Here is a 9,753-nt window from a genome sequence, read left to right on the forward strand (position 1 = left end):
CATTGAGTGCCGGCTTAAAGCCAGAGACTGCAGCAGCACTTGGTAAATCAGAAAAATGCAACTTATGTGGAAATTAAAATTTCTTTAACACCATGCGCAAGGTTAGACATTCTTCCTTGCAAAAGAATGGTACATCTGGGCTCACCAACAGTACTGGATCATATGATACAGGGTCTCCTTTACAATCTGGTTTGTCACCAGAAATACAGTACTGATGTTCCCACTTGTAATCTAATGATGCTTTGGCATGGTGTGGAATTTGCAACCCTACCTAATATCCCTGCCCTCTGCTCGACGAATGAATCAACAGCAGGTGGCAGTAGTGTAACAGTGGATCTACACAGAGGTTATTGTACCACCTCAGTCACCTCATATACTTATCTATCCCAAGAATTTTTCTATTTGGGCTACATTTTTTGAGTAGACTTGACTCATCAGAAAATATAGAACTAAACTAAAGGGCACTGGACCCCACACATGATCTATTTTATTGTCATATTGGATGATCCCATGTTTATACCAAATTTGAAAGAATCCCATACACACGACCAGAATCTGGTTTCAGAATGATAGAAATATCTAATTCTTTTTTCAGCACAATGTATATACATATTGATATATACCGGTATATCACAAGATGTTTGATGCATGTGTACAGTTAGAATGTTAGCAGTCCTGGCATGTTAACAATGCAGGTACATATGAACAGTTGTTTTTAAATTATTAGACATAAATCATAAAGATCAAAGCTTTATGCTTCAATCAAGTTTAAACACTGCAATTTCAAATATTATAGAATTTTCCATAGTACTGAGCAATTTAATATATAGCATGCTTGAAAATAAACAATGCACCATCTTACTTATCATCTCACTCATTATGTAATACACTTGTATTACAGTTTTATAATATTTTTGTTATTATCATCATGTTATAACAAAATACACCATATACTAGTTGTCACAAAATAACCAGAAAACTGAAAAAGTGGTAATACAATTACTAAAAATTACTAAATGTCACACGCAACGTAATATTACCGTAATTGGTATAGTACATGTGTGATGGTTCAAATACCAAAATGGCAACAGTAACAGAAAGACTTCCCTGGTGGCGATGATAAAATACGAACACGGAGCCAACAGATGAGGTTTCAACTGGTACTGGTATTATTATACTCTGCAAACATCAAGTACAATAACGCGGTAAAACACCACTACTCCAATAACTAATACAATTCAACGAGATCTCCGATCTGAACTCAGTGCTGAACAACTCCCCTATATATACCCACACTGTCTATGAATAGACCATTACATCAGCATACATAATGAGTCTGGAACTTACTACCAATTTCTAGAATGTTCCATTACCTTCTATTGCCTCCTACAGTGTTCTATTACCTATTCAACCAGTTTCTAAACAAAATCTAGAATATTCCACCCAGACACAGTACGGTTCTAGAACATTCTCAGTGACACGGAAGTGGTACATAAGTCGTATGTGACACTAAACAATTACTAAATCATTGTTATGGGTACTGAAGCCATTGATACCATATTCTTTCATTTCTCTGTATAGTATTTCCAAGTTTCCTACAATAATAAAAAAATAAATTGTTAAAATATCTATCAAAATACAAAGCTTGTATGTTATGCTAATTTATCCCAGTACAGGGCCTAAGGGTTATCGGTAACAAGTCTTCCATTAGTAGTTAGTGTAGTGAGTCAGGTCAGGGAATTAATATTAATACCGGTAGTACCCAGTCCTAATTATAAGTAACAAATGACTCATTGGTCATTAGTGCAGTGAGTCAGGTCAGGTTCTCTGGGATTAATAAAACCCAGTCCTCATTAACAAATGCCAGAACAGAGCCTCAGGGATTAATAATACCCAGTATTAGTATAAGTAACAAAAGTCTGATTTGTACATGAAATTAGTGCAGTGAGTCAGGTCAGGTTCCCTGGGTATAATAATGCCTGGTCCTAGATATAGGTAACAAAAGTCCCATTGCTAGTTAATGCAGTGAGTTAGGTCAGGTTCTCTGGGTATAATAATGCCCAGTCCTAGATATAGGTAACAAAAGTCCCATTGCTAGTTAATGCAGTGAGTTAGGTCAGGTTCTCTGGGTATAATAATGCTCAGTCCTAGATATAGGTAACAAAAGTCCCATTGGTAGTTAGTGCAGTGAGTTAGGTCAGGTTCTCTGGGTATAATAATGCCCAGTCCTAGATATAGGTAACAAAAGTCCCATTGCTAGTTAGTGCAGTGAGTTAGGTCAGGTTCTCTGGGTATAATAATGCCTAGACCTAGATACAATGTATAGGTAACAAAAGTCCCATTGGTAGTTAATGCAGTGAGTTAGGTCAGGTTCCATGGGTATAATAATGCCCAGTCCTAGATATAGGTAACAAAAGTTCCATTGCTAGTTAATGCAGTGAGTTAGGTCAGGTTCTCTGGGTATAATAATGCCCAGTCCTAGATATAGGTAACAAAAGTCCCATTGGTAGTTAGTGCAGTGAGTTAGGTCAGGTTCTCTGGGTATAATAATGCCCAGTCCTAGATATAGGTAACAAAAGTCCCATTGGTAGTTAGTAGTTAGTGCAGTGAGTTAGGTCAGATTCCATGGGTATAATAATGCCCAGTCATAGATATAGGTAACAAAAGTCCCATTGCTAGTTAGTGCAGTGAGTCAGGTCAGGTTCCCTGGGTATAATAATGCCCAGTCCAAAATATAGGTAACAAAAGTCCCATTGCTAGTTAGTGCAGTGAGTCAGATCAGGTTCCATCGGTATAATAATGCCCAGTCCTAGATATAGGTAACAAAAGTTCCATTGCTAGTTAGTGCAGTGAGTTAGGTCAGGTCCTCTGGGATTAATAATACCCAGTATTAGTTATAAGTAACAACAGTTTCATTGCTAGTTAGTGCAGTGAGTTAGGTCAGGTTCTCTGGGATTAATAATACCCAGTCCTGGTTATAGATAACAAATTACCCATTGGTAGTTAGTGCACTGAGTCAAGTCAGGTCCTCTGAAACTAATATACCCAGTTCTAGTTATAGGTAACCTGTGTCCCATTGGTCATCAGTGCAATGATTATGGCCAGAGTCTCAGGATTATTACATGTAAAACCCAGTTCTAGTTATAGATAACAAATGTCTCATTGGTTGTTAGTGCAGTGATTCAGGTCAGGGCCTCGGGATTAATAAAATCCAGTCCAAGTTCAGTGTTCTCCCCAGACCCCATGTCAAACACTGTATCTAATTTGCATAATTTTCCCCATTGAACATTCTGATACAATAACTGTTGGTATAAAATTATTTAACAATCTATCTACAATTAAATAAAGACGAGACAGTCTGATATTTTATATCATTTTACTCCATTGTCTTTTATGTATTTATCAAGTCAAATAAAGTTTGAAATAGAACAGCAAAACAAGCAGCCTGTCGGCTGAGATAGCTCTGCTGTTAACAAGGCACATTTCAATTAAAGAACTGAGGATATCATATAAGAAAATGAACAATATAGTACATGAATGTATAGCAATCGGACTTGCTGTTTCAACAAAAATTCAAAAATATCACTTTTTACTCAAAATGACAAAAATATTCATCAAAATTAGATAATTGAAGATATCATCATGAAATGAACACATCTGAGGGAGGTTTACCTGAGGTACCTATATGTATGGTATCAAAGCAATCAGACTTGCAGTTTTTAACAAGAAGTCGAAAATATCACCTTTTATCAAAAATTACAAAAATATTGACCAAAATTAGAGAATTAAAGATATCATCACAAAATGAACAAATCTGAGAGAGGTCCGTATGTAGCACTTATATATATATATATATAATATCAAAGCAATCAGACTTGCTGTTTTCAGCAAGAAGTCAAAAATATCACTTTTTACCAAAAATATTCACCAAAATTAGAGAATTTAAGATATCATTATAAAATAAACAAATATGAGAGAGGTCCACATGTAGTACCTATATATGTAATATCAAAGCAATCGAACTAGCGGTTTTTAACAAGAAGTCGAAAATATCACTTTTTACCAAAAATGACAAAATTATTCACCAAAATTAGAGAATTGAAGATATCATTACAAAATGAACAAATCTGAGAGAGGTCCACATGTAGTATTCTATATATGTAATATCAAAGCAATTGGACTTGCGGTTTTTAACAAGAAGTTGAAAATATCACTTTTTACCAAAAATAACAAAAATATTCACCAAAATTAGAGAATTGAAGATATCATCATGAAATGAACAAATCTAAGAGAAGTCTACCCAAGGTACTTATACACCAAGTATAAAAGCATTCAGGCTTGTAGTTTTCAAGAAGAAGTCGAAAAAGTAAAACATTGACACGAACGACGACGGACAATCACTCATATGATAAGCTCCGCTCGACAAAGTCAACAGCGGAGCTAAAAAATTCCTGAAAATGATTCATTGGCGATTATCTTAGAACCATTAATAAACAGACTTGGCAATCCAGGTATTTCTTTTGATCTAACATGTGTCTTGAGTTAATGTTTTAATCTTAGAGAGAATTGGGGATGGTAAAAAAAATGTCCACAAAGTCATGCGATAACATACGACTTTGTGAGGAACTATGGTGTTTCAACAGGAAGTGATGCAAAAGGTCAGACCGAAGTTTAATATTTTATCTTACATTTTGCCCTGATGTATCATATTTTCAAGAGTTTTTTAATACATGATCGGCAAAATACAGTAACATAATACCAGCTCTGTTGTAGACATGGCGACGTCAACTATCCTAGAAAAATCGACTATCAGAAAAAATGTTATGGTAAAAGTCATTCATTTTTCTTTATTATACATTCAAGAACATTATTATAAAGATGGTTTATACATTCAAATAATCATTACTTTCCTAAAATATGGTCAATTTTGGCTATAAAATATATTATTTGGCAACTCAACTTAAAACTCAATGTGTGTACTCGCCATTCGGCAAAATTTGGCAAAGCGTGAGCCATCAGCGTAGCCGAGACACACATTCGTTGGGCAGATTGACACCTCCAAACAATAGTGTTGCCAGTCAGTTTTTTTCTTTGGCGATCTCGCCTGCAGTTGAATAATTTTTGCTTCGATTTATGTACAGTTTTATTTTCAATGGGACTTAATTTCACTTGTTTTTTTTAAATTAAAGCAAAAACTGCAAATAACAGCAGTGTACCAAATCAGTATATTTTCCAGACGTATGCAGCATTTGTGATTTGTGAGACTTATTTTGTCACATTGTTGCTGTTACGTGCAATGGGCAAATTATTAATATTCTAGTATTTGATTTGGATTTAGAGGGGCTACACCCTTGAAAGAACTTCTCACAGGGTCACATCACTGTACTATGACGCTTTAGAGGTCTGGGGAGAACACTGTTGTTATACATGTACGTAAAAAATGTCCAATTGTTTGTTAGTGCAGTGAGTCAGGTTAGGTTCTAGGGGAATAATAATACCTTATTATTAGTTTTATTGTTAGTGCAGTGAGTCGGATCAGGTCGTCTTCGATTAATAATACCTAGTCCTACCGGTCACTGGTAGCATAGTGGTTGTCGCATCAGACTCATGATTTGTAGACCCAAGTTCAAATCCTACTCAGGCTGAACATGGAAAGCCCAATTCCACTGGCCAAGATTTATTCACTAACAAATGCGACTTTGGGGGAACCTTGATTAAGGTCCACTAGGATAGCGCATTAAATTGCCATTTGATAGGAAAATGGCCGCACAGCCCTGTCATGTAGTCCAAAACTTGAATATGACTTCTGTGGCAAAAATGCACTATGTGTCAGCACTTGCAATTTGCACATAAAAAAAAGTCAGGAGAGACAACAGTGACATTCAATGTCCGGAACTGTTGCCTGGCACAAAAAAATTACTAAATATAATAATAATACCTAGTCCTAATTATGAGTAACAAATGTCTTATTGGTTGTTAGTGCAGTGAGTCAGGTTAGGTTCTAAGGGAATAATTATACCGTATTATTTGGTTCATAGTTAAGGCAGTGATTCATAATATCCAGTTTTAGATATACATGTATAGGGAAGAACTGTGTTAACTCCATATTTGATTTTGCAAAAAGTTGTGGGATAGATAATCGAACTGAAGAGGGCATTTGGGGGGAGGGGGGCTCACATCTTTTCCATAGAGCCCTCCGTTAAAATAAGCTTTTTACCTCTCCTGTTTTCAAGCAACGTGCAAGTTATTTTTAAAAATGTTATGGTTATATTGTTCAGTTGAATTTTCAATCCCACAATTCTTTGCAAAATCCAATATTGAGTTAACACATTTCTCCTCTATAGGAAGCCACTATCCCATTGATCATCAGGTCAGTGAGACAGGCCAAGGTAGTTAGATACAAATAGATTGCATGGCAAACTTTTTTATTTTCAAAGGATTTTTTTAGTAATATTATTCATTCACTTATGGTACATGTATAAAGTATAGTTTAAACATTCATCTATCACAGCAAGTATTTGGAAATGAAATTAAGAAAGCATTTCTGTGAATTCATGGCGTCCCAAAATTCAGTAGGAATTCCAAGTGGTTACTCACATTCTGGAGCTACATTTACAAATGTATATCCACAATGCAGCAATAATAATGGTTTTTGTATTGTAAAACTTATTAAACAAATTAAAATGTAATACAAAGATAAGATAATAATAAGATTAATAACAAAATTGTATGTCTTTTCTAAATGACTATAGTATTGCCTAGGCTGTTTTATTGACTATTGACACACCTTTGTCATTTACGCAAGTGTATAATATATTATACAAATTGTTCTATCTCGTCATGTTATAGAGAAAAATATGATAAAATAAGAAAGTGACTGACATGTTTTATACAAGAATATCATTATGGATATAAATTACTAACATCAAGACCTCATTAATTACTGTAAATCTTGCGTATTAAAACATTTTAATTTCAAGAAAATAAATAGCTGCTAAAATATGGATTTTCCAGAATGGATGCTACAACTCTTGACAACACCAGCGAATTCTGGAAAGTCGTCATATATGGAATATTTTACAGAAATGCATCTCAAATGGAAGAAACACAAAACGGAAAATATCATTTCGCTCGGTGGCTCTGTTGTTGTCCGCCTGCTCAACGTCCGCATATAGATTATTTACATGTAAATTCAAGCTGGACATGTACATGAAGTTTAAACTATCACTTTCTGGATCAGATGAACTATATACATGTCTATAAATTACTGTTTTGAGAAATCGATGCACATTTAAAATTGGAATTGAACACAACATGATGATGATGATAGAATCAAATGGACGACTCGCGACGCCGCAGCAGTCTGAGCAGGCACACTGAACAAGTCATAGTGGGATAGCTAGCTAGTAAATATCAATATTAGTATTGAATCGCCATATACTTACCTAGCAGCTTCGCCGAACAGTTTCGATGCACTAATACCATTTCAATCGGCGACGGATATGCTATACAATTGATTTTTAAAAGTACGACAGTTGAGTTGAGCTCCGTGATATGGCTGTTAGGACAGCTGATTGTAATACCCCCTAAGTTAGCGTCGCTGTGTCTGCGTCAAAAAGATGACAATTCGGTCGGAAAAGATGCGCAAGCAAAGAAAACTTAAACTAAACATAACAAATTACTCCAAATTATACACAAACTGTCCAGAATTATTCAGAATTATGAGATTTATTGATTTGTGAAGAAAAATAATAACAAAAAGCAAGAGAACGTTGGTTTTAATTTTCCCGGGTACCAAAATAGTGGCAAATACTAAAATAGTGGCTTAACAATCGTACATAAATGATGACAGCGATTTACTAGGCCTATGGCCTGTGAACTCGTATGATTTATGTGATGTGCACATGCACGGTGCGACTAGTAACAATTACCTAACCTACCGGTCCTCCACGGCCACAGTTGTCACGATGCATCTCAATAAAATAGCATCTAAAACCAAAATATGGCCGATATGTGTAAATACTTGTACATTAATAGTCTGGTCTATGCAGCCAGCAATAATGAAATTGCAAGAATGGCATTGGCAAAATGATGACCTCGGATGTAGCCATGTCTAGGACATGGATATGATTTTAATATAGTCTTTGCGCATTAATGTAATGTTATAGTGTCTATGAAGTATGTCATCATGATTAATCATGTGTGACCACGCCATTGATTAATCGGCATAGGCTACCACACACTGTATAATATTGAGCAGAAAGTCATGCAAAAAATTGTATTTCATTCGCCACATTGGCATGGCTGGCTGTACCCATTCTTACTTTTTCATGATCATTGTTTGGCACACTACAATTTTTTGTGATTTAGGCGTATTTTTGTCACATGCAAGAAACAGCAAGAGCTGCAATGTGTACATCAAAAATGCTCTTATCATGCTTGTGATGTTGCTATTGTAGGTAAATGGCCACAGCAGGAATGTACATAACTGTCATTTATTAGGCAGAAACTGATAGGGGTCAATTCCTTGTGCTGATGTCTACATACACATGTACATCAGTGAAAGTTTTGCTGTCACCAGCTGCCATTCTTGAAATGGTGCCATTGATCAACAATTCATGCCACTCATCTCTACCTTAAACAATGACATGTGTTGTTATTTGTTAATAAGGTCAAATTTTATTTTCATGGAAATGAGTTACCTTTTTCTAAAATGAACACAAGTTGATATTAATATCATCATGTAAAAAACAATTGTTTAAAATGATTGTATTTGATGTAGACTGAACATGTTGGGGACAAAATAAATCTAAAATAATAAAATCCCTGCCTGACTACCCAATATTTTTACCCTAATACTGGAAACACCAGATTTATTTTTCATTGGCCTTATAATGGTTTGAGATCTTTTCAACATGGTCCACATAAATAATGAGGGATAAACTGGTATTCTGTACAAACAGGTCCGTGCATTTACATTCTATGTTTCTGGTTTGATGTTGACTCATTTACAGCCCTGTCATTGGTGATACCAGGATTTTACTTCTTATAGCATGTGTGTGGGCTGTCTTATGCAAACCAACAATGCTGTCTTTGCACATGGTCAATTCACTTCGATTATATGGCAGATGACACATTGCCATTGCCATGCGATAAATTCATTATTTTTACGAGTTCTATCAGTCTGATGGGATTGATTTCATCAATGATATTCCTATGAAGTACAATTACATTTCATATAGTCTCTTTGCACCTACTTTATTTCCGATTCATTCTGAATGGACAGTAGCATGAACATACAATAGCCTAAAAGTAAGGGGGTATATTTGTACGACACCCTGTAACTTTGCATGATATGAGTCTATAATACTGTCTTGTACAGTGTTGTAAACAGTTAACTACTGGTTTTGTACAGTTCATTGTTGCTTCATATATACAGACAACAAGATATAATATTTTCGGCAATATGACTATTGCCAAATTGGTTGTTGGTGGTGATACCTATCATTTGGGTCTTCCATCAACACTCATGCGCTATTGCACCATGAGACGTTTCATGCACATCATACCAGATTTAATCATGACACTCTGTTGACAACATTAATTTACCTCATTATAATGTAAATGTGCATAACCTTTGTTTATTTTCAATGAGAGGATGCTTGAATGCACAGTAGTGCTTTCAGCATCCTCTCGCCAGTTATTTACAATGTGCCTCAAGATTTAATTATGGAAGTCCAATCATTTCCAAAG

At 35.3% G+C, this 9,753-nt stretch overlaps 1 long non-coding RNA gene across 1 annotated transcript; it reads right to left on the reverse strand.

Annotated features, from left to right (window-relative positions):
* Positions 1 to 1,146: 1,146 nt before the first annotated feature.
* LOC146729663 (uncharacterized) lies at positions 1,147 to 7,559 on the reverse strand. Its single transcript, XR_014928032.1, has 2 exons — positions 7,446 to 7,559; positions 1,147 to 1,595 (listed from the first exon to the last, which is right to left on the reverse strand). It is a non-coding gene; the product is annotated as an uncharacterized LOC146729663 (long non-coding RNA).
* Positions 7,560 to 9,753: the final 2,194 nt, after the last annotated feature.

Source organism: Saccoglossus kowalevskii, chromosome 21 (assembly GCF_978046115.1).
Source record: "Saccoglossus kowalevskii chromosome 21, keSacKowa6.1, whole genome shotgun sequence".
NCBI lineage: Eukaryota > Metazoa > Hemichordata > Enteropneusta > Harrimaniidae > Saccoglossus > Saccoglossus kowalevskii.